The sequence below is a fragment of the Coenobita brevimanus genome, chromosome 11 (assembly GCF_032717465.1).
Source record: "Coenobita brevimanus isolate Jiangsu-jjx chromosome 11, ASM3271746v2, whole genome shotgun sequence".
NCBI classification, from domain to species: Eukaryota; Metazoa; Arthropoda; class Malacostraca; order Decapoda; family Coenobitidae; genus Coenobita; species Coenobita brevimanus.
The window spans coordinates 1,781,191-1,808,714 of record NC_136964.1 but is presented as its reverse complement, the minus strand read 5'-3'; positions in this window follow the sequence as shown (position 1 = coordinate 1,808,714).

Here is a 27,524-nt window from a genome sequence, read left to right as displayed (position 1 = left end):
TCCACTAGGCACTTCTTTCAATGATGAGCAGTTTCCCCTTAGTACTGTTCTCATTTCTCTTTTTATGAGAAAATTTTGCAACGAATAAAACAGTTTGCCTCGAATTCCTCCTTGATGGTACAGTTTCCATAAAAGTCTTTGGTGTGGTACTGCGTCAAATGTCTTCTTGAAATCTAAGTAGATACTGTCCACCCATCCTTCTCTTTCCTGTATTGTGTCTGTTACTCTGTCATAGTAGCTCAACAGATTAGTAACACATGATTTTCCTTTTCTGAAACAAACTGTCTTTCTGTTATCTTATTGTGTTCTTGTAGATGATTTAGCCAAGCTTTTCTTATACCGGTAAGCTTTTCTAATACCTTGCTTACAACATTGGTCAGTGATACTGGTCGGTAGTTGAGTGGATTTTGTCTATTCACTTTCTTGAATAAGGGGACAATATTTGATTTCTTCCAAATATAAGGTAGTTTACCTTGACTCAAGGATTTCTTGAAAATTAAAAATAATGGTTTACTTAATTCCTTTGCACATTCTCGTAGCACCCAACATGAAATTTCATCAAGACCATTTGCTTTTCCTCTGTCTAATTTACTTAACTCCTCCTGTATTACTTTTTCTAATATTTCTATATCTGGTAGTATGTGTGGGCATGCATGTTCCACATAGTCCCTCTCAATTTTTTTTTCTTCTGTAACAACTGATTGGAAATTCTTATTTAGTGCTTCACAAATATCTTTCTCTTGTGTATAAGTGATTCCCTCGTCCGTAATGGATTGTATTATATCTTTTACTTTGGTTTTGCTTCTGAGGTAGCTGTAAAATAGCTTCGGTTGATCACTACTTTTATTTATGATATTCTCCTCAAACTGTTTTTGGGCTTCCCTCCTTATTCTTGTATAATCGTTTCTTGCCTGTTTATAGTTGTTATATGCCCTTTCACTATTGTGTCTTCTGTATCTATTCCAGAACAAATCTCTTCTTTCTTTTGATTTTTTACATCCTGTATTGAACCATTTGTGTGTGTGTGTGTGTGTGTGTGTGTGTGTGTGTGTGTGTGTGTGTGTGTGTGTGTGTGTGTGTGTGTGAACAAAGAACAGTGATTAATGTTTTCCGGAATGATCAGATATATTATTTAAATTGACTAGTCCAGTTCAGTTCGGCATCTCAGGTTTCTTCGATCACAGTAATATTCATGGGCGTAGCCAGAAGGGTGACCCAAGGGATCCAGGTTCTCACTCATCTATAAGACTAGGATGAACGGGGAGGTAGTTATCCTGTCTTTTGGATAGATAGGCAGATTGACAGATATTCATTTAATTGTTTGCTTTGATGGTTGTTTCCTGGATTCTTTACGATTAACACTATATTTTCTTTTTATTAATCTAGATACTTTTATAATTTCCCAGCACCCAAAATGCAGCCCCCCTTCCCCCAATAACAAAATCCTGGTCGCGCCCCTGGTAATATCTGCATCAAAAATTTTCTTGTGAGTGCTCAGATTGGGTGAAAGAATCTCATGTAAATGATTTGTGTTTTTGTTACTAAATGGCGATAAAAAACAGTCACATACTGTACAGAGACTTAAGAAATGTAATTTACGAGATTCTAATAACGTAAGTAGAAACAGAGGCGAGTGAGAGTTAACTTTTGTACATTAGACCAATCTCTTATTTAGTATGAGCAAATTTACCGACGGGGGAGACGACACCTTAGGGAGATGAGACCTTGGAAGATGTGACACCCTGGAGGATATGTTGCCCTTGGAGATGTGACACCTTGCGGAGATGTGACACCATGTGGAGATGTGACACCATGTGGAGATGTGACACCATGTGGAGATGTGACACCTTGCGGAGATGTGACACCATGTGGAGATGTGACACTTTGTAAAGATGTGACACCATGTAGAGATGTGACACCATGTGGAGATGTGACACCATGTGGAGATGTGACACCATGTGGAGATGTGACACCATGTGGAGATGTGACACCTTGTGGAGATGTGAAACCTTGGGGAAATGCGACACTTTGGGGAGATGTGACACCTTGGGGAGGTGTAACAGTTTTGTTCATGGGCCTCCTGGGATGTGTGGTGCAAAGTGCTTTTATATACTGATGTCATGTCTATTGTCCACACGCACCAAGTTGTTTTAATTTTTACATCATTTGTAGACAGAAATATACTAAGCTACTAATCGTGACTTTATAGCTTTCAGAATTTTCCTAAAATACATCAGTTTACTGCATTTCCTGGCAATTAATGCACCGTGATGAGAGTGCGGTGTGTCTCAGGGTTAAGGCCGTTTCACACCGGATACGATGCTAACTAACCTGCGGTCGAACGCTCGTGATGTTCAAGATGTGACTTTTCACACCAGAAGCGATGTCAGCGAGTTACATTGCGGATGTTGCAATGAGTTGTATCACTGGAGCCATGGAAGACAGTACCAAGTGGTCTGAGGAGGAGGAAGAGGAAGAGGAGGAGGAGAAGGAGGAGGAGAAGGAGGAGGAGGAGGAGGAGGAGGAGGAGGAGCTATTATTGCTCACTCTAGCCATTACCAAGAAGATGAAAAAGAAATGGGTACGAGACAAATGTGAAAAGATTAAAGCTGGGAGAATACCATCGCCTTTTTCAAGACCTTTCAGGTGATGAGGAAGAATTCAAGCACTGTTTTAGGCTGTCTCCCACTCAGTTTAATGAAGTCTTATCAATGATTGAACGAGACATCCAGAAACAAGATACAAACTACAGGCAGTCCTTAAGTGTGGAGGACAGACTGGCAGATTGTGGCAACTGACTCCGCAAGTCCTCAAGCACTCTAGTGCGCATGCGTGACGGAAGCTATGTCGAGAAAAATCGCGGAGGCGGAGGTTTGGAAAGCTATGCAAGCGATGTCACACGCGACCGTTACATAGCATCGCACCCAGTCTGAATAGCCTCACTTGAAATAACACAAGCATTTGAAAGCCATGTCGCTTTCCATCTGCAGCATAGCTAGCATGTGTGAAACGGCCTTTACACTTCCCAAACGAACGTAAACAAACACTAGCGAACATGGGTATGCGCGGCCGATCTGGCGAGCATCATCTAACCTGAACGAGCTTAGATGAGAGTTCGAATGAGCGTCAGAACATCATCTCTTTCAAGATCCCATGGTTGACACTAATTCCAGCACAGGTAACTTTTCTTCCATTGACATTCTGGTATGTGAGTGATTAGAGTGGGAATATTGAAGCCTATTTCAACTACGGAATCCCAGGGACATGATCCAATGCTCACGGGGGAGTATACGCTAACGTTCGTGTTTATTTTTTTCTTTTTTGACAGTGTTTGTTCACGCTCGTTCTCCAAATGTACAACTGGTTAAACATGAACCTGGGAACGTGTCTGTGTGAAGTGGAGGTATAGCTACAATTTCTGACGTTCATGCATCATAGACCAACATGGTGAAACACACACAATAGCACTAGATATATCAAAAGCATTTGACAGAGTATGGCACCGGGCCTTATTGTCTAAGACATCACACTATGGCCTTGCATCACTAGTTCCTTTAATTTCTTCTTACCTTCATAATAGAAAAATATGGGTCATGGAAGATGGAATTTATTTCCATTTTCATTCCATAAATGCTGGCGTACCTCAGGGATCAGTTTTGGCGCCAACCCTCTTTCTCATTCATATAAATGACCTCCTATCTGTCACTGACAATCCAATACACTCTTATACTGATGACTCGACCCTTCATAGTTCTTTCACATTTAGTACCTCCTTTACACAATTTGATAGTATAAATTCCCAATTAAACACAGCAATTTCTCTGAACCAAGACCTTTCTAGAATTAATCAATGGGGACAAACAAATCTGATCTCATTTAATGCTCAGAAAATTAAATTCATTAATTTCTCCAACAGAAAGAATCCCTCAGACTCTCACATAATTTTAAATGATGTCAATATTCCCATATCCACTACAATTGATTTCCTAGGTGTTATTCTAAACCCCAACCTAAGCTGTTCATGTGCGTTCTCAGATCGAATACTGTTCACCACTGTGGAGTGGATGTGGAGCGGTTGGAATGAGACAGTTGGACAAAATTCAAAATAAAGCCATTAAATTAATCAATAATCCTGCCATCATGCAAGACCTTCCTCCATTATCAGTACGTAGAGATGTTGCTTCTTTAGCTTTGTTTTATAGATATTTTTACCGTTAATGTTCAGACGAACTGGCTTCAATTGTTCCTCCCTTCACATTTTCTCCCGAAATAATCGGGCAGCTGGGAGCGCCCATGAATTCACACTCTCCCCCGCAATGCAGAACCTCTGCTTATCAATTTTTTTTTATCCCCAGAACTACTACTCTCTGGAATTCACTTCCTGGGAGTTGTTTCCCACAAACATTTAATCCACTTCAATTCAAATCCAGTTGTTATAAATATTTTATGAATGGAGGATGCCTTTAGGCACATGGACTTATTTTTTTTCCCTTTGTTTTTCCTTCCTCCATTCATTATCTATATATATATATAAAAAATAGTTACTTGGATATATTTGACATCGTTCATTCATGTCAAGGCCACCAACAAACATGTGATCATGTCAAGATTGTCAAATGTACCAAATGCTCGACCTCTTCATATTGATGTTCTACTTGGTTCATACGTGGCCAACTGTATATCTACCCTTAACAAACAAAGCTGCTGTCCTTACCGTCTTTATAAACACCTTAAATACCTTACTGTGACGTAATTACAAACATAATAACTAAATAATTATTCCCCGCTGTCTTAGATTGCCCATAATATCCCACACTACATTAAGACATGATGTTACCTATTCACTAAAGTCTGTCAGTTAGTACTAAAAATAAACGATGCTGTATTGTTAACTATATAATTGCCTAATTAAGATGGAATTTACTGTCGCTGGGGCTGATATGTCATTGTATGCTTTAAATGTTTAAATTTATTCTGATACAATTGATAATGCAGAGTTGTGTTTACTAGCGAATGCAAGGATGACTTGCAGCAAGCGATTCATGAAACATTATTCGAACATCTAAAGGTTAAACTCCTTGCTCTTGAATAACGTGAAGCTGCCTCCTTTAAATGCATTCACACTGAGTTCGGAACAGAATATGCTCAGATATAAACTCTCCAGTAGTCTATCTGTCTATTGCCAGACACCTTAATCCCGTAAAAGGTGGCTACAAACAAATCGCCTCCACGTCGCCCTGTCCCCCGCCATTTCACTGCCCTGCTCCCAGCTTACATCCCCCTCTCTCAGTAGTTTAGGGGATACTAAAACCTATAAATATGATGTCTTGTTTTGTCGACTATGTTCTGCACAAAGTGTTTATTATTGCCACACGTAACTATGCCACCGAGAGAAGGAATGGTCAGACAGTGAACCAATTAAACGAACTTTTCTCTGTTCATTTTTGTTCCCACCTACATGATCGGACTTCGCCACCAGAGGGCCGGACATAAACAAATCATTGCTGTGTGCGGCTCATATTCCTGTTTTTTCAGCTGGTCCTTGCCTTCCAACACTCTTCTGTCGTTGCAGGGAGCAATATAAAGGTCTAGTGCTTACTTCACTGTTGGTTGTGTTTTTCTGGTGTTTGGACTTAGCCTGTAGTTTTGGGGGAAAATTCAGTATGGCAGACTGGGCCCCCCTGGCAGGGTCTTCTCATTTCTGCACGTGCGCAGTACGACCTGTGTGACGTCATGGACGCGTCACTCCACATCCCCTGCTACCATTGGTCTGTTCTGACGTGCTGGTGAAGCTGATGTCCTGCTCACCCCGCTACCTGCCTAGGTGTGCAGCATGGAGTACTCGGCCCTGTCACCCTCGAGAACCTTGAAGTTGACATGGCGCTGAGTGACGAGGATAAGATGACTCAGAGTGACTGGCCACAGCTACCACAAAGTAGTAGCAATGTCTTGCTAGCTGGGGAAGTAGCTACAGAACCAGCACTATCTGTACATGCTGCATCTCACCTCGTCGGCCAGGCATCTTCCTCTGCCAAGCGCCCCGTGCATAACACCTCGGACAGCAACAGTGAGCCTTCATCCCCTGCTGCCAAATCCTCCAAGTGGCAGGAGACTTCAGGTCCTCTGCAGAGGGCAACCGCCCTTGGATCCAACACTCCTCGCTTTCTGCAGCTTGTTAAATCCCCCCAAGTTTCACTGTTGCTTTCTGCCTCTATGCCTCTGGAGTTCATGCCCAGGGCTGACTACATCAAGCTTTTATTCAAAGACAACCCAACTGTGGACATCAAACTTTGATGGTTGTCTGAGGTCAACCGTGCTTTTCACCTTGACCGCACCTAAGTGGAGGTCAAGGTGTCTGCAATCACTTCCCGTTTTGTCTACATCTCCAGACGTTGCAGGGACATCGTAGATAGCGTAATTAAAGAAGAGTTCCTATCCCTTTCTTTGGAAATTCAAGACTCACCTGAGAGGCCCCACAAGTTTCCTACTTACCTCCTTACACGTCATCTTGTCTGCACTGATCCCAACTTGGCCAAGGAGCTGCCAGGTGTCCACTCAGCCCGACGTTTCCACCAGAATGGGACTCCTATCAACCGGCTGGTAGTCACCTGGAGCCTTCCTCACCCGCCACCACCAATTGTCACCTCCAGCTTCTTTCCCTGCCACACATTGTGTGAGTTTCACAAGATGAAGGACGAGCAACAGTGGTGTTTTCGATGCGGGGGCATTGGTCACATCTCCCTGTATTGTTCTGTGCCAGAACAGTGTGCATGGTGCTCTGGGCAACACGATTCTTGGAAGTGTCCTCAACGACCCCCTCCACCTGCTTCTGATACAGCCTCAATGCAACCCAACCCGCCACCCCCAGATACCTTGCACTGGAAATGTCCCTGATGTCATCATCAGGGTTCAGGGTTGAAGTTTGGCATGGCTGCACTAGACACCGGGCTAACCCTGCCCTTGCTGCCAAAGGTGGGGCTCCACTAGCATCACCACCACCAAAACTCCATGCTGCTGCTCCCCCTGCCTCCACTGTCAGTTTGGACTCAGCTGCAGTCACTGAACTTCACGATGCTGTTGCCACTTTCAGGACTCGGATTAGCTTACTTACGGCACGTTTTGATGCAATAGAAGCCCTCATTGATGGCTTGCTTAGCAAGCAAGCCACACTTGAGACATTAAATTCCCTGGTTGAATCACAACAAATCTTTACGGCAGTCACCACCCTTATGGAGAAGCTGGACTCCTTTGTCACTCCCACTGGACGACTGAATGCTCCCTCCAGGGAGTCTTCCCCTCGTGGCACGCCACATAGCACCTCTCATGCCACCACCACTTCCTCATCTGGCCCCCGCAAATGTCATGGCAAAGTTTGTGACATGGCACAACTGCATGTCATCTCTTGGAATGCATGTGGTGTTACTAATCGGTCTAAACTTACTGCACTCAAAGGATATGTACAGCATACAGTCGCCACCCAGATATCATTTTTACTCACGAATCTTTTGTTGGTCGTGCGCTACTCAGGGTAGAGGCACCCACTCTCAGTGGTTATGTTTCTTACGTTCATCGAGTTAGGAATGGACTTGTCACATATGTCCACTCCTCCATCCAGCACCGTTTCCTCCAAAGCTCTGTAGACGATGAGACAACCTTCCAGCTTCTTGAGGTCACCACTGGAAGCGGCACAATTCGGTTGTGCAACGTGTACTCTGCGCCAGGCATGTTAAATACAGCTGCTGTCCCAGCTCCCACCATCTGTGGCATGATACACATGAGGGATTATAATGCCCGACACCCTGCTTTGGAGGATCTTTCTGCCACTGTTAACCCTAATAGGACTAAACTTCTTGAGTATATTCATCATAATCAGTTCACCCACCGGGACACTGGTGGAGCCACACACTCCCGAGGAGGCGTACTAGATCACGTCCTTACATCCGGCCTCATGGAATCCCGGGTCAGGTGTTCATCTATCCCTGCTCTCTTCTCTGATCACATTGCTCTCAGCCTTCATTGTTACCTCCCTGCTACGCCTTCTCCTGAACACAGACGTGCTCGCATTGCAATGCCACCCAAGTACTGCCCTATATACATCTCCTACTGTATATGACCAACCTTCTTCCCACATTCGACCTTCATTGTACAGAAAAGTTGTATTCATCACTTGTCAGCTCCACCCATGACTTCTACACCTATTATGTCAGCAGGCCACACATTACCCGCCATCATGATGCCCACACCTGGACACTGGATAATCGCATTGCTCAGGCAGAGAGGAAGGCGGTGGAAGACGGTTTTGCCTTTCAAAGATGTCCTTCCCACGAGAGTCTCCATCGGTATCGATTGTTGAGGGATGATCTAGTTGCTCTCCAGCATTGTGTTTATACCGATTTGTGGCATAAATTTAGCGATAGAATCAACCATCAAACGACTGTTGGTTCCATGTGGTGCCTTTTCAACAAGGTTGTTAAGAAGACCCCTAGTGTCTTCCACCACAGTCCAGTACAGTATGCACAGGATCTTGTAGATGCGTGGTCCGCACAGTCACGGGCTTGCGCCCTTCCCGCACACATACAGGACGTGCTCTCCACCCAGAAAAACTTTCGCGCACTCCTGTCTCACAGCCGCTTTACTGAGGACAGACGATGAGGATGATGTGGCTATAACTGACGATGAATTGCGACAGGCCCTCGCCAGGGGTAGAGTAACGGCTCCAGGTGATGATGGCATCACTTTTTCTGTCCTCCATGTCCTTCTGAGAGTTCCTGGTAATCCCATTCTCCAGCTGTTCAACTTTTGCATCCGTCTGGGATACGTGTCAAAAGCCTGGACTCACAGTACAATCCTGCCTATTCCTAAACATGGCACTGATAAATTCCGACCTGTTTCCCTCACCTCCTGCTTCAGTAAAGTACTAGAACACATCCTTCTCACAAGACTCTTGTTTAGGCTGCGGGACAAGCTCTTGCCCTGACTGTACGGCTTTTTACCACAGCGAGGGACACATCACTGCCTCATGGAGTTATATAACCTCCTATCCCCCACCAACGTAGTGGCCTTCATTGATTTAATGAGTGCATTTGATGTCGTCAACAGACACATCATCCTCGATCAGCTAGTGGATTTTGTAGTTAAGGGAAACCTGCTGCGATGGATACATGGTTACCTGTCTAATAGGTCCTCTCGTGTTCTTTTTAAGGGCGCATACAGCACTGCTAAGGATTTCGAGCTTGGTACTCCACAAGGTGGTGTCCTTAGTTCTTTTTTGTTTAATATCCTCATACATCGTCTACTCACCCTCCTACCTGTTATAGATTAAAGTTTTAGGGGAAATTATCTTGAGAAGCAAATTCTAAAGAGGAGCCTATGAGGAATAAAGGAATTTAGCATATTACACATTAACATTCTCAAGATGTCATTTTTATCCCTGTAATATTAACACAGTTCATATTTATAACAAGGTGGAGGATACTGAAGTGTAGCAGACTAAATCACTAAGGGAAAGGCATTAGGTAATCTCCAAAACCACTTAAAATATGTCCATATGGAAGTACAGGCAATCCTTGTTACATGCTAGAGATGTTTTCCAATGTCTCACAGCTTTTTTCATACAACTAGGCTTATTAGAGGATGTGAGAACTTGGCTTTTTTTGGTAGCAATAGGACTGCAATATGCAATTCTTCCGTAGTTCACTGCTGACTTAGTAAGAAAAAGATAATCAAAAGAAGCAATTTATAACTCCCTCTCTACTGCCATATGCCCTGGAACCACGATTACTTGCTAGGCTGATGACATCTGCATTCACTCAAATTCCCCAGCAGATCTGCAACGTTTCCTTCACTTGTTTCATGAGTCGGCTTCCAAATGAAGACTCATTATCTCTCCAGGAAAGAGTAGAATCTTCACTTCCCATCCATCAAGAACACTGCCTGTATTCTCTGTTGGGAATTGTGTTATTCCTCTGTGCATGCAGTACCTTTATCTGGGGGCACCAGTACGGATTTCTCCCTCCATTCCTGCAAGACAACGCACGCATCCGATTGTTCAGGATCTGCTGACCCGGCTACAGAGGTGCCTAAAAACTCTCAAGTGGCTCACTAATCATATTCTATTCCTGTAGCACGAACCACATACATAGCATTCATTCGATCAGTTGTTGATTATCTCTCCCCTGCTCTTTGTCAACTTTCCAGAACAGCATTACAACCTCTTGAGAAGTTCCAAACCGCAGTAATGAGATTCATCCTGGGCTACCCTGGCCCAACCAGAATTGTCAACATGCAACTTGAACTCAACTTCCACCACTTGTTGAGACTCTTGAGAGAATATACTCCATGGTTACATATTTCAGCGTTAAGTGCCTGCATTATCCTCACCTTTCTTCATATTACTCTCACATCATTCGGATTTCCCTTGATCCCACTGCACCAAGGCCTCTGCTTCGCAGTGGTGGCCACACACTAGTTAATACTGTTTGTTCGAACGTCCGACGGCTAAATATCAACGTACCCATGCTTGCTGAGGGGATGGACTATGGCATTCCACCTTGGCAGACCCCTGTGCCTGCTATCTCATACACTACCGGCCTCCAAGACTAATCTGCCTCAGCTTCAGAAACAGCTAGCTTTGGAGACCATCGCCAGGCTGTCATTGTCCCTCCCTTCGGCCCACCATATTTACACTGATGGCTCCCTTCGGGAGGATGGCAGTGCTGGCTGTGCTGTAATTTCCCCAAGTCTGGACCCACTTCAGGGGGGCTGGTTGGGCCATAGACTGCCAACCTCGTCGAGCTGTACGTATTGCGAACTACGTGGACTCCTGGATGCAGTTACTTTTTAATACGGACGAACAACAGCGGCTTCGTCATCTGTGACTCACAGCCAGCCCTCCATCCCCTCTCCTCTCCCAGACCTGCATATCAACACCTCGTTATGCAGATACTCCGTCAATTGGCCACTGCCAGAGATTGTTCACTGGTGGTGCACTTTCTGTGGATTCCCTCTCATATTGGTCTCACAGCCAACAACACCACTGACCTCCTTGCAAGGACTGCTTGTGAACTGGATCCGCCCGCTGTGGATGCTACCAATGCCTCCCCCATTTGCTACAAGCAGATAATACTCAGAGCAGCCCACTCCCCTATTCTCCACCATAGAAATGTTGAGAGGGCTCACAGTGCATCTGTCCAACATTATGATCACTTTCTCTCTCGTCACCATAGATATCGTCGCAGTGATCTTATGGTTCGTTGACATAACGTGGTGTGTGTCCGCCTCAGATTGGGCCACCGACCTGGCAGGTGGCTGGGGTGGGCAATGCACCTCATTTCTCCTCCTGTAAGCTGCGTGATGCACCCAATGCCAACACCCTTGACCATTATTGCCTGCAATGTTCACTTGTCTCTAATTTAATACCACACGGACTCATATTAGTGGACACTTGTAAACATTTGTTGGATGATAATAACCTAGATGTTATTCTCATGCGTCATCCACACTTTGGTGGATGTTAATTTGTTATAGGTAGACAGCGTGTCCTGCGTGTCACGAGTTCCCCTGTACTCACCTCATATCTGGCTGCATGGCACTATAATACGTTTGTCGCCTTCGGGTGTAATAAATTAATCAAATCAAATCAAACCTACATGATCAGACAGTTTGCATCAGAGGATGTACATTCTGGTCTCTATGTGAACGCATCCTTACACTTCCACATCAGAGGGGAAACAGAAATAACTTTTTTTTTTTTTTTACCGTATTAGCTCCTGTCTTTGTGATGGTGAGAGGTTTGAGACAGTAACGTGTCGTCCGGGAAGGGTGGCCCGAGGTTTGCGCGTTGTACCTTGATTACAGTATGAATTTCTGATCAAATTTCTCCATGTTTCTACACTCTGAGGAAACATTTTCACTCCCCCCCAAAACGGCATCACTCTCTAATTCATTCCCTTTCTATGTTACCCACACTCTCCGTCTGATCTTTATCTTTGTACTTCTATCATCGCTTCGTTTCTCAGTTTTTGCACGAGTTATCTGAGAGAGCATTGATGCACCTCAAATACAATCAGCATTATCTCACCTTCAGAGTCCAGGAATCCCACAGTGTTCCATCAGTCACCAGGAAGACTGAGGAGCGAATACACGCGTCTCTGGTCAGCATGGTAGTCAGGGCGGCTCTGGTTACAAGGTCATAACTATTACTCTCTGAAATGTGTGAAAATTGTGACAGTGCAACTTCTGGTCATTGTAGTGGTTTCTTCTCTGCATACTAAAGAGTCTCCTACCTACAATTAGTTCCTTGTGACAGGAATGCTGCTTGAGAGGGACGCCTTCACGCGGTGGAGCCGATAAGACTGTGTGGCTCTGAAACCTGGTTATAAAAACGTCCCTCAGTTCCCTCTTTATCTCCCACAATGAGGATGGTGAACTGCAGAAGAAGGATTGCTGCATCGAACAGTCCACTGGGCTTACGTTCAGATGAGTCTGCTGCTGCTGCTGCTGCCGCTGTTCCTTTTTATAATCGCCTCCATCCATTTGGAAGTTATATAGAGGAACTACTGCTAATATTAATAATCATGATACTACTACTACTAATAATAATAATAATAATAATAATAATAATAATAATACCACAAAACTACAGTAAGACTGCTTTATGTTTGTAAATTTTTCCTAATTCAAAAACAAAAGAAGCACAGCATGCACTAAGAGCTTTCGATACAAAACACCTGAACGACATCATAATCGTGAAATTACACACACCACAAAATCCATATGGAGGAGCTCCTAACCTATTTCTGTTGCCGCCTTGATAATACTTTCTTGTGTTGAAGCCTTTCACTTAAGTTTTGGTGGATATTGTTGGACTATTGGCAAGATAGCTTCAGATCATCAGTACAACCTGCACATAACTGATAAGTCTGCTATAACTTTCTTCTTGGTGCTAACTTGGCCTAAAATTGCCATCTCTCCTTCTTGAAAATTATAACAAGAATTAACACTGGCATATGGTTGCCAGGCACGAAGAATTACAAGGGAAAGCATGTAGAGCCATAATATTGTCTCATTTCGCCATTGAACTACATGAAATGAGCAACAGGAAGACAATAATCTTTGTCAACTTTAGGTGCAATGACTAGAGACATCCCAAGACAAATCCCCTGTGAAATATAAAAATCTAAACACAGCCGCGGATGCCCTTTCTGTCTAATTTGAAGTATTATTTTATTTATTTATTGCCAGACGCCATAATCCCATAAGGGGTGGCCATTTGACTTTGAGTTATTTGTTTTATGGGGAGGGGCACTAACCCTTCACCAACCCACTTGTTGACACATAGTGAGCACGTATGGTTTGGTTATATGGTTACCACCCAGCTTTGTAAATGGTTTCTTGGCTTACAGGAAACCATTTGGCTTGTCACTCAATGTAAAGCCACCTATAAAGGAAAGAAAAGTAATAAGAAGTGACAGGAAAGATGGGAGAAATAGGAAGAGAGGAGGGCAAGCACAGAAAAAGAATGATAAAGGCTAAGAAAGAATTTACTATATTTACTAAAACTCCATAGTCATGTTACTTAACTTACCGCAACAGTTGGGCAGACGGGCGTGAACAAGAAGATTTGACACGCCCAGAACAAGAAGCAGTTTTAGCCCAGCAGCCGCCATTACCACTACACCACAGCTACACCACCACAACCACCACCGCCACCACCACACAAGAGCATGCCAAGTCTTGGTGGATAGGAGACAGTATTAGTGACACGTTGTGTTGGTTTAGAATGGAGATGACCTTAAGGAGAGTTCCGTAACAGTTAAGGGGTTCATGAAAGCTACATCAAACCAATGTGAATTCCACCAGCATTCATATGACCCATTCAGATATATACTACAGTCGTCTAACCTAGCTTTTACCTGTTAATTTTCACGTTAATGTTGCTGGACATAAATATAATGTACAGGATGACTGCATTTCGTGTTATATTTTACTGTTTCCTTGTAATTTTCATTGAAATATGTTTTTCTTCGTCGTTATTGGTTAGTGTTGGATCATTACAAGTACCTGGATTATTGTCATCTTGTTACGCGTGAGCAAGCACAGCGAGCAAAGCAATCTTTATGTTCACCTGAGAAATATGCAGCCTGACACAACGCGGCCCAGCCTGACACGACACGGCCCAACCACGATGGTTTCCAGAGACATCAACTTTTCTACTATGTGAGACAGAGAAAAGATTCTTTCAGCAGGTAGTAGACACATTCCATTTATTTTTAGTTATATATTTACTCATGAGACCAAAGAAACCCCTTGGAATCCCAGCTTTCAAAGGGAATGTACCGAGGGCTTCAACTGACATGCTACAATATGAAATCGAATTGAAAAAGATTTTCTGTTTTAACACCATGTTGTTTTGCATTAATTCTAATAATCAAATATCGGATATTACTCTCATAACTTTACATGAACGTTTTTTCTATGCTTACAGGGGTTAAATCAGCAAGGGTATTGTCCCTTTTCTGGATTTTATCATTCAATTAATAGCCAAGCATTTACCGACGCAGTTCGTTGACACGGCAAGTCGGCAACAGAGAACTGAACATTGCACGTGGAATAAATGCTACGGCGCCTCGCTATATGCATACCCAGAGAGAAAACGTGAGAAACTAAATATTTAATTCAATCATTCTCCTGTTATTGTTCAACTACCTCACCAGAAATGTTGAAAGTTTACACCAAAGTGAAATTATGATGGTAGGCGTCTGTACAAGCGCTCGCTCGCTTGTCACGTGCTCATAAAGTGCACTTTACTGATAATTCTTATTCACTTAAGTAATTTGTCACAATACTCTTTTATTTTTACTGTAATAATATTTAGTACCCTTTCGGTAATTATTAAAGAGTTCATACCCCCATGTTCTTTCTTTTCATGTTTGTGTGAGATCATTACACAGTTGCATTAATCCCTCACTTGATATTGGTCTGTATTGCAGGTAGCAATACAGGTTTCGTAACACTCGTTCCTAAACAATTTATTCTGCATATTACACTTTTCTAGCCTTCTGTTCGTTACTGACACAAACTATGTAATTAACCAAAATATGTAACATCAACGAGAGTATCAGAGAAAACTGTGCAAACTAAGTCTCTTGGGAAGCAGTGCTATGAAGCCTCCTGTATCACTTAAAATATAAACCACGAAGACCTATGGTGTCCCCATTCACATCTTTTAGTTATTCAAGAAGGACATTTATCTCACTAGCAAGAGTTCAAAAAAATGCGGCCAAGTTGTACTCAGAGACTAGTAATCTTGTCGGGTAAGGAAGCTCCCCTGCACCTCTTCCTCAGTTATTTATTTTTGTATCCAGCTGATAATATCATTTTGTGCGTTTTCTGTGCAGATTATGGCGAAATTAAAAAGATTTATGTAAGACAGAGAATGACAGTAAGGTGTAATAAGCAAAGTAAGTCGCTTAGGAATAGGTGTTAGGGAGCTGCCTTAACTGATGAGAATTCAGCCTTACTCACTGCTGTTTGTGTCACAGCAGTCATTTTCCAATATTATGATTTTCTTCGTCGCACTCCGCATCTCTCTGGGTCCAAGGTCAGGCAGATTATGGGGGATTTAGGCGTGTCTGTGTAGCCTCTGCCCTGTCCGGCTCCCAAGAATCGCTCCACGATATTGAAGGTACCAAGTCTTCAGTTTCTTCTCTAGGTCTCTATCAGCTATTTTTGGATCATTCATCCATTCACAGAGGCACCGTCCCTTTATAAACAGATGAATCGGAGTCAGACACTGGCGTTGGGTGTGAGGTAGTTTCCCAAATTTTGTGAGGAAAGGAAATCTTCCTCTACAGTAGGTTCCACTGTTTGAACTGAGGAATTGACTGCCGTTCTTTTAGCTCTTCAGCTGATTTTAACACATGAGGCTGAAGAGCTAAAACTACAACAGTCAATTCCTCAAAAAACAGTGGAATCTAAAGCATGTCTTCCTCCCCTCACAAAAATTGGGAAAACTACCCCAAATCCGACACCAGTGTCTGACTCTGAACCATCTGTTTACAATGGGACGGTGCCTCTGTGAGTGGATGAATGATCCAAAAACAGCCGATAGAGACCTAGAGAAGAAATGGAAGACTTAGCACCTTCAATATCTATGCACACCCTCTGATTTTAACACATGAGGAGGAACTGAAGCATTGACTGTTGTGTTAGCGCTTCAGCTGATTCTAAAACATGGGGAGGCTTCTTTTCAGATTTTTAGTGATCTCAAAAGGGCATTTTAGCTCATCTTTTAATTCAACTCATCCCCTGGTCCTTACTTTTACTGATACAGATTCGTGGTAAGCTTGTTCGGTATTGTTGGGTTCCAGCGCATGTTGGTGTGGAGGGCAATGAGAGGGTAGATGCATTAGTGAAAGCTGCGTCTTCTCGACGGCCCCCTACCAACTACCTGCTTCCCGCTTCCAACACGACACCTTCCTTGAAATCTGCGATTCTGTTGGCAGAGACATATAGTGGGATGCTGTTGTTAATAATAAATCAAGGGAAAATTTTCAGAGGGTAGTTGAACCAAGGGTTCTCCTCTCCATCCCTCGGCGATCGGAGGTAGATGTTGCTCAGCCTCGTACTGGACACACATGGCTTACTATTGGGCGCCTCATGTGTGGTGGGACTCAGCTATATTGGGGTGATTGCCTAATTACCCTTACTGTCTGTCACTTGCTGGTTGTGTCCAAGTCTGGGGGACCTACGTCAGAGATTTCTCCATAGGCATAGGGAGCGGATGGTATCTGTCTGGCCTTGATCCTTGGAGGAGCCTACAGCTATCTAACTGATATTTTTATTTTTCTTAAACTGGCCTCCAACCCTTTATAGGTGACTGATATATAATTTTTCTATTGACATATTTTTTTCTGTATGGGGATATCAGCCTTGATTTAGTACGGAAAATTGAAGTTTTTTTTTTTTTTTTTTTTTACAATGCCCGGTGGCATAATTATGGTGCTGGCAGTTGTGCCACCAGTTCCTTATTATATTTAATAATTAATCAATCAATAATCAATCACCTTTCACGCCCAGTCGTCATCCTCCATCCTCTCTACATATCCAAACCATCTCATTTTCCCCCTTCTCATCAAAGCTGTAATACATTCGAGTCCCATCCTTCCTCTTAGCTCTTCATTCGCAGTTCTAATTTTATCATATGATTTTGTACCATGCTGCCATCAGAAGGTACAGCAATAATAGACCGCCCCTTTACTTAATACTATAAACATCCCTTGCTATGCAGTTCGCTGTTGATAATGCTGGCAGTATCAGCTGACATCTTACTGAATGCACTCTTCACAAAATAGACTGAAGGTGCTCATTTGTTTCACTGAATTTGACATCGGGCCAAATAGTTCAACTGGGAAAAATAGTTACGAGCGAGCAAGTGATGCAACAGAGAGATGTTTACTCTCAGTTACGTTTGGATATGTGAGGCCCGGACCGACCCGACCGTCAAGCTAAGCAAAACCTAGTAACTTTACTCCTATGTGAAGAAGGGTTGAAATTCTTTCTGCATGTGATACATTCATTCAGTAAAGTTTATATCAACTAAAAACTCATCCATAAAGGCGTTGGAACCTCCTGCAATCTCGAGCTTTCCAAGAAAGTGAGTGTGTGTGTGTGTGTGTGTGTGTGTGTGTGTGTGTGTGTGTGTGTGTGTGTGTGTGTGTGTGTGTGTGCTTATGTGAGAAAATGTCTTTCCTTCGGGTATATTTTTCATTGTTCGGCTACTATCATGAAGAAGAAATATATCAAAGGGAAACTGTGATAATATGGAGCTCGCTTGCTCGTCACGCGCTCACGAAGCGCACTTTACTGGTATACGAGCCAAGGGTCTCATCAGTTTAATCCCAGCAAGTAGCAGTTTCCATATTTTCTTTGCTTCCCTGTCGATTTCCTCAACTTAGTAAGGATACATAGTCAGGGGCGGATTTATATTGAAGCAATGAAATTGAAGCTTGGGGTGTAAAGAAGTCGAAAATACTGTCAGCAATATACTTTATTTTGACTTTAGCAAGTTTCAATCAATCAATCAATCAATCATTTCCTGTAGCACCCCACGGGATGCATAGGGCCTCGATGAACTCTCTCCACCAATATTTGTCTCTTGCCATCTCCTTCAGGTCCCACCAACACTCTTCTTCCCCTTCTCTTTTCATTGTCCTCGACCAGGTTCCCTCGGCCTACCTCTTCCTCTTCTTCCTCTAGCAGTCCACTCTGGCACATCCTGTATTAAACTGCCTTCTTTTCTATATATGTGCCCCAGCCATATCCAGCGAAACAGTCTCACATATTCATCAACTGGTTCCACTCTCGTAATATCCCTTACTCTTTCATTTGTAACTCTGTCTTGTCACTTTACCCCAAGAATCCTTCTCAGTATTTTATTCTCAAATCCTAATACTTTCTGATCTGTTGCAATTGTACTGTACCATGACTCATGCCCATAAATTAAAACTGGTCTAACCATGGACTCGTAAATATTTACTTTAGTATGCACCGAAAGCATATTATTATTCCAAACAGATTTCAGCATTCCAACAGCTCGCCAAGCCTGTCTAATCCTCTCCTCAATTTCATTGTTTCATGATTCATTAGATGATACAATCGTTCCCAGATATTTAAAATTTTCTACATTCTTCACCACATTATTCCCAATTACACAATCGATTTGGTTCTCCACGTTCATGTTAATAATTTTAGTCCTTCCACAATTTATTACCAATCCCACATTTTCTCCTTCCTCCACCAGACAAGCAAGCACCCTCTGCATCTCGTAAATACTTTCGCAAATCAATACAATATCATCAGCATAGTCCAAGTCCATCAGCACTTAGTTTCTTTCCAGTTAATTCCTGCACCTGTTCTCCTTACAACCTTTCTCATAACATAATCCATATTCAGAACAAACAGCAAAGGCGAAAGAACTCCCCCTTGAATCACTCCTGACCTAACTTCAAATGGATCACTCAAAGAACCACCCACCATTACCTTACAGAAAGTACCTTCATGCAGGCTTCTAATAATATTTACAAACTTTTCTGGTATACCATAGAATCTCATAATTTTCAACATAGCTCCACGTGAAACATTATCAAACGCCTTTTCAAAATCAACAAAACACATACTAAGTGGCATTTTCATCTCATTAGCTTGTTGCAGTAGATGCCTTACAATAAAAATCTGATCATTACAACCTCGACCCTTTCTAAATCCCGCTTGTAACAAGTTTAGTAAACGGATAATAGAATGGCAACGATATCTATTATGTTTTGTGATATTGTGGTATATGAGAATGGCTTATTATAATGAGTATGTAGGTATGTATGTATGTAACAGAGCCTCACAGCAAAATTAGCCTGGGGTCCCAAGTATTCCTAAGCTCGTATTCTCGTCGATTAAGGAATCTCCCTAACACCTTTACCTCGGCGATTAATTTGCTTATTATACGTTACTATTACCCTTTGCGTTCCCTAAATCAATTTAATATCGCCGTAATCTGCATAAGTAAGGACCGAAATTATGTTAACCAGCCGGATCCAGATATAAATCACTGAAGAAGAGGTGCTAGGCACCTTCCTTAACCGACGAAAATACCACCGCTTGTCGGCACCTGTCCGTAATAGCGGAAGGGTTAATTAGCACCGTGTATTCCCGATTGAAAAGCCGCCTCTGCTCAGAATATGGATGCTTGTGGACGGCAAAAACAAACCATAAATGAGTCACCAGTTTTTAAAGGTTAAAAACTATTCTGGTAATTTTGCTGGTACAACGAACACAAGTAATTTCGTTCAGGCAAACTCAAAGATATCTTCTACACCTGGCAGTAACCATAGCAGTCACCGTGGGTGTAGTGGGTGACACGGTATTTACATCTGAACAGGTGTCGCCTGCGCGGTCTGGCATGGACCGGTTAAAATCAACTCTGATATCCATCTCACTGGTCGACGAACACAAGCAATTTCGTTCAGGCAACTCCAAGATATCACGTGAGAGTAATTATGGCAGACGCAGTGGGTGTAATGGGTGACATGTTATCTCTAAACTGGTGTCATCTGCGTAGTCTCCTATGGACAGTTTAAATACTATTCTAATACCCATTTCGCTGGTGTGACGAACACAGGTAATTTTGTTCAGACAGACCCCAGGCAATGTTCTTGGCCTGAGCGTAACCATAGCAGTCACAGTGGGTGAAATGGGTGACGCGGTATTTGTTTCTTAACAGGTGTCGTCTGCGGGGTCTGGTGTGGACGTGACCTTCCTGACACCAGCGAGTGATCCACCTGCACACAGTTGTCACGCTGGCCCCAGTCTTCTCTGCTATGGCGCGGGCTGACATGCCACCCACCCACAGGCTCACAAAGTTGCACCGTTCGGCAAAGCTGGTGAGCTGAGGAGGTTGTGGCCACTGCATTACGTATTTCTGAAACCATGAATTTAGGTAGTTATAATTCTGTCTTCGAATAAATAGCATAGGCGATAAGGAGATTGAAGGTGTGGCCACTGCACTATGTACTTCTGAAAGCATTTATTTAAGCAGCAATATCTCTGTCTTCGAATAACTAGCCTGAGCAATATGGAGTCTAGAGGTATGACCACTGCATTCTGTATTTCTGAAGCCATTTATTTAGGTGGTAAGATTTCTGTCTTGGAATAAGTGGGCAGTATGGAGACTATACCCATTGGTGCAGTTAAAGGGGTGTTTTCTTCATTCTGTATTTCTGAAACCATTTATTTAAGTAGTAATAATGTCTTCTGGAATCAGTAGACAGCTTTATCATTAGAGCCATTGATGCATTATTGAATAACAACAACAGCCAACCTCATTTTGCCCCATAACAGGAGCGTAGGGACCCAGGGCTACGTTGCTCAGTCCTGACATTTAAAACAACGGTAACCAGCCTCACTAGCCCCTGAATGGAAATTTGCAAGCAATGAACCCCAACCACTCCTCCAGTATAATCCATGCAGACTTCATCCAGTTTTTTTTTTTTTTTTTTTATGCGAGGAAGAAGGAACCAAAGGCCATGAGCTCGCAGTAACAGTTCCCTCCAAGAGAAAAACAAAATACAGTAGAGAGCCAAATTCAAGATCCGATCATTTTGAGATGCCTGGACACACTACGTTTGAAAGACTGGAGATCATAGGCAGCAGGAAATACAGACAGAGGGAGACAGTTCCAGAGCTGACCTGTTGCATAAATGAAAGACTGGGAGTAACGGTTAACTCTAGCATTAGAGAGTTGGACAGAAAAGGGATGAGAGTTTGCTGCCAGACGGGTGCTACACGCCCGTTGTAGAGGTGGAGGAATGCAAGCAGACAGTTCAGAGGAGCAGTGACCATTAACGTAGCGATAGAAAAGAGATAAAGATGCAACAGTGCGGCGAAGAGACAGAGATTGAAGGGAGTCAGTAAGAGGAGGAGAGTTAATAAGACGAAAAGCCTTTGACTCCACCCTATTGAGAAGAGCTGTATGTGGAGAGCCTCCCCACACATGAGAGTTGTACTCCACACAGGGGTGGATAAAACCCCTGTATAGAGTCAACAATTGTGCAGGGGTAAAGAAAGAGCAGAGTCGGCTTAGCACACCCAATCCCTTGGAAGCAGATTTTACAAGAGATGCAATATGATCTTTCCAAGATAAGTCCCGAGTAAATGAAACCCCAAGCATGTTCAAGGATGATGCAGGATTAAGCTGAATATTATTAAACATTAGTGGGTATACCTGTGGAAGATTTTGTTGTGTTGATAGGTGTAAGAACTGAGTCTTAGATGCATTAAAGACAACCATATTATTTTTACCCCAGTCAGAGATATGAGCCAAGTCAGACATTAGGTGTGCCATAGCCTCATCCCTTGTTTCTTGAAGTAACTGTTGAGATGGGCGTTGCGGGAACCGAATGGAAAGGTGAAGGGTGAAGTCATCAGCGTATGAGTGGATAGGGTTAGATGTACAGCTTAGAAGATCATTGATGAATAAAAGGAAGAGAGTTGGTGATAGGACAGAGCCCTGAGGAACACCACTGTTGATAGATCTAGGAGAAGAACGATGGCCGTCTACAACAGCGGCTATAGAACGACCAGAAAGGAAGCTAGCGATGAAGGCACAGATAGAAGGATAGAAACCGTAGGAGGGCAGTTTGGAAATTAAAGATTTATGCCAGACTCGATCGAAAGCCTTTGAGATGTCAAGTGCAATGGCAAAGCTTTCGCCAAAGTCCCGAAAGGAGGATGACCAGGAGTCTGAAAGGTAGGTGAGAAGATCGCCAGTGGAGCGTCCCTGACGGAACCCATACTGACGATCGGAAAGAAGGTTGTGATAGGAAAGATGCCTTAAAATTTTTCTATTAAGAATTGACTCGAAAACTTTTGAAATACAGGACGTTAAAGCAATTGGACGATAGTTGGAGGGTTGGGAGTGGTCACCCTTCTTGGGACTGGCTGAATGAGAGCAAACTTCCAGCAAGAAGGAAAGGTACAAGTTGACAGACAAAGGCGAAACAGTTTGCCTAGGCAGGGTGTAAGCACAGAAGCACAGTTCTTGAGAACAACAGGAGGGACCCCATCAGTCCCATATGCCTTGTTAGTACTGAGGCCAGTGATGGCAGAAAATACATCAACTGAAGAAATTTTAATGTCAGCCATGAGGAAGTCAGAGGGGGGAAGTGATGGAGGAACAGCACCGGAATCATCTAAGGTGGAATTGGAGGAGAAAGTCTGTGCGAAGAGTTCTGCTTTATCAGTAGAAGAAATAGCTACAGAACCATCAGAGTAGAAAAGAGGAGGGAAGGATGATGAGGTAAAGTTGTTAGAAAGATTTTTGGCAAGGTGCCAGAAGGAGCGGGAAGAATTCGAGTTGGAGAGTTGAGAGCATTTAGTATGGATGAAATTATTTTTAGTAGAGCGAAGGACAGACTTAGCACGATTCCGGGCAGAAACATAAAGATTATGTGATTCAGGGGTGGGTTGGCTCCGGTACCTTTTGTAGGCCCTCTCCTTGTTGCGGACAGCATTAGAACAAGCGTGATTAAACCAAGGCTTTCTTGCGTTAGTCAAAGGATATGAGAAAGGAATGTATGCTTCCATGCCCGAGAGAATAACCTCCGTAATGCGCAAGGCACACTCAGATGGCTCACGGCCATGGAAGCAATAATCATTCCAGGGAAAATCAAAGAAGTACTGCCTGAGGGCCTCCCAGTCCGCGTCTTAACTCACAAAACCACCGGGCGTCATTTGATTATACACCCATTGGTGCATTATACATGCTGTTCCTGATGCTTTTTTTTGACAGCCAACAGATACTTTTATTATAATGCTTAAAGTCTGAGCGTGAAAAACGGAAATAATTGTTTGTATGTTCAAACAACTACTGGTAACTATTCAAACTGACATCTTTCGTCAACAATTCTACGTTTCATCATCTAAAATGTCCTGTCTGGGACCATTTATAATTTCAACATCATCAATAATGTCTACCAATTATAGTTTCATCCTCTTCAATAATGTCTATCTATCAGCCTATCTATCAATCGCTAGACGCCTTATTCCCGCAAGGGGTGACCATAAACCAATCGTTTCCACGTCGCACTGTCCTCTACCATTTGGATGCCCTCCCTCCAACTCACACCTCCCACTCTCATATATCTCGCCACTCCATCCCTCCAACTCACACCTCCCACTCTCATATATCTGGCCACTCCATCCCTCCAACTCACACCTCCCACTCTCATATATCTGGCCACTCCATCCCTCCAACTCACACCTCCCACTCTCATATATCTCGCCACTCCATCCCTCCAACTCACACCTCCCACTCTCATATATCTCGCCACTCCATCCCTCCAACTCACACCTCCCACTCTCATATATCTCGCCACTCCATCCCTCCCTCGGCCAAGAATGTCACACAAATGTTATTCCCATTTTGATTGTCCAGTCAGTTTCCATTCTCCTTTTACCTGCCCCTGTCTGTGTGAGGGTACTGAAGAACTTCCATTCATCTTTCAGCATATTTACACTTGTTTAGGGACGCCTTCGTGTGGTGGCACCAATATAACCAGGCGGCTCAACTACCTGGTTATACCTGTGTCCCTCAAGTACTTCCCTGTCCCCCAAAAGGAGGATGGTGGACTGTAGAAGGGTAATTTGTGCTTGTAGTCCAATGCATTCACAGTTAAGATGAACTAGGGGCTACTACTACTACTACTACTGCTACTACTACTACTACCACTACTACTACTGCCACTACTACTACTACTTACTGCTGCTACAACTACTACTACTACAAAAATCACCTCCATCCATTGGGGAATTATATTGCGAAGATCAAACCAACCTTCCTAATACAGTTCGCCATTTGGAGTTGTAATGTGAAGGTTAACACTAACCCTCATATTACAGTCCATTGGCCCCAAGCACATCAACGGCTGTGGTTAGCAGCCATGTACAGTACTATTACTATGATTACTTTGTTTTATATTTATTGATATTACAGTGTAAATAAAGACATTAAACTATTGGAGTCGCTGGTCTATGCAACTCTCGACAACAGTAGCTTTGTAATCCATACCCGCCACAGAGACAGGCCTGAAGGCTGATGATATTGTGCCCCTGAGACATAGCAGTGCAGACCTCACGAGGGAGGATGACAGTCGACATCTCATCCAGGCCATAACAGAACCCTGAGGTTGACGTTTCTTCTCAGAAAGAACCTCTGCCAGTCTCGAGTAGAATCTCACCGCCTCTGGACCCATCCCACCTGATGTTGTGAACACAAGGGGAGTGAATCGACCATGTTCCACATGTTGGTTCCTTTCTTGATAGTTTCTGTTTTTTCTTGTTCATTCCTTTTGTGTGCAACTTCGAGAGATAGTTCGCGATGGCATGCTGCCATGGGATCGAATATCCTGATGTCGAAGAACGCCCTCTGCCCACGTGTCCAGAAACCTCGAGCACTGGCATCCACTCTTGCATCATCTGATGTGTTTCCTGTTCTGTGGGTGAAGTGCTCGCTGTCTAGGGGTAGCAGAGCTGGCTCAGTCGTGACATCATGGCATATTTCCTGCAGCATGTCGGCAGTGAGCTCGTGTACTTCATCGTGTCGGATGCAAATAAAGCCTCCCTTCTTGCAAACCATTGCATGGTTTGCATCAGAGGCAGTGCCACAGGCACAATGTTGAAGTAGGTTCTCTATTGGCCATCCATATCTCAAGGCTGTGGCGTCAATAAATACTTGTTTGTTGAACTGGAAGCCTTTTGCCTTGAGAGGCAGGGTTGTCAGCCAGTTCGATGTCCCAACCTCTTGTGCAATTTCAACTCTTTTGCACTGGTCTGGTGTTAGATGTTCGATTATGCGCTGCAGCTGATCGTTTTGTCTTGCTTCTTGCTCTTTGCTTATCTGTGTCTTTATGTCTTTCTGCCTTTGGTGGTCGATTTCACTCGTCTCAACCTAGGTGCAGCAAATCTTCTGTGACAAGGATTCGGTGAGCCTGAGTGAATTTCTGTGTTCGTAGCTTGCTACGGCTTTTGGATTTATAATGCAAAGGCCTCCCATCCTGGGTGGCAGTGCTAGAAGGTCCCTCTCTTCTGGTGTGGGGATATGGCCATTGGTTAGAGATGGGAGGAATGAATCCCTGACAGCATCCTCCAGTGGTTGTAGCAGCAACTCGATATCTGGTATGGTCTTCATCATGAGGGTCCACTTGTGCTTTACACCATAGATAAATGCGCTGTATGCTGCATGGGGTTCTGTTTTTGCGTGTCTGGATAATACATGAATTTCTTCTACCCATGATAGTAAGCTGGTTTCACGATCAAGATGGACTTACTTGCATTAGGGCAGTAAACTATTTCAGGGCCATGAGATGTTACATGGTCCCACCAATTCCTCGTATCCTCCACCTTGCCAGCACCTGTGAGATCATCTGCATAGGCTACCTGTTTTACATTGGTGGCCTCGTATTTGATCTGTTGTTGCAGCACTGTCATAGCCAGGGCGTACATAGCCATGGCGACGGGGTTCCCCTGGGTAGTTCCTTCTGTGGACTGGATTACACCGACATCGTGAGCAGCTGTCTTACACACAATGTAGAAGTCTGCTGGTTCTTTGTATGTGTTTTCCACACACTGGACAAATGCAGGGCATTTAACTTTGATGTTGTGCAGCATTGCCTCCTGGTTGACGGAATTAAACACATTTGAGGCATCACAAAAAGAATTTAAAAGTCTGAATTGATTGTAGTTTTTATTATTGTTATTATTCAGGTTTTCACTGGACATTACAAAGCTGTCTATACAGTCTGTGAATCTCGTTACACCCCATAGTTTATGTAATATGAGTACTTTTACAGTTTTATGCATTTTTAATAGTTTTCAATTTTATATATATATATATATATATATATATATATATATATATATATATATATATATATATATATATATATATATATATATATATATATATATATATATATATATATATATATATATATATATATATATATGCATGTTTTGCTTATGACCAAAATGTGTTAAACAAAGTGCCCACCTTTCCGATGGACGTACGTAATTGCATGAACAGTTACCTACAAAAGTTTCGTTCCTGCTTAACTACGTAAACAGCATATAGTGGCTACATGCAACCCAAACTAAGATGCTGTTATGGGTTACTGAAGGTCACGGGCAGGAATGGAAATTTTTGCAAGGCACTGTATAGCTGCAGTCTAACAAGAGAGCTGAGAGGCATAAGATATTGTTATTCCACTTCTTTTCTCACGAAGTGGAATCTTAGGTTAGGTCATGTCCGTCTGACCGTACAGCATCCGTTCATTCGTTCCACACTGTATCTTAGAAACCAATGGTTGGAATGTTTTCATAATTTGTATCATTGTAGGGCCATGTAGGAGGTTGATGCCTGTCTTTTCGAAATTTTGAAAAAATCCAAGATGACCTACTAATGACCAGTTTTTATATTTTTGAAATTTTAAAACCTTTACATCTCCTTTTCTTTAGCAGCTGAGTTTACAGATTGTAACAAAGTCCCTGAGAAGGGTTTGTAAGTACTATTTTTTTTTTTCTGCATGGAGAACGAACCCAAGGCTAGGAGCCCGCAAACCGTTCCTTCGAAGAAAAAAAAAACATTACAAAAGAGTGCCAAATTCAAGATAACTTCATTTATAGATGCCCGGACACATTGCGTTTGAAAGACTGGAGATCATAGGACACAGGGAAACATAGACAGAGGAAGACAGTTCCAGAGATGACCTATTGCATAAATGATGTACTGCGAGTAACAGCTAACTCTTGCAATAGAGAGTTGAACAGAAGAGGGATGAGAGTTTATTGCTAGACGGGTGCTACGGACCCGTCGTAGAGGTGAAGGGATGCAAGCACACAGTTCAGAGGAGCAGTGACCATTGAAGTAGCGATAGAAAAGAGATAAAGATGCAACAGTGCGGCGAAGAGACAGAGGT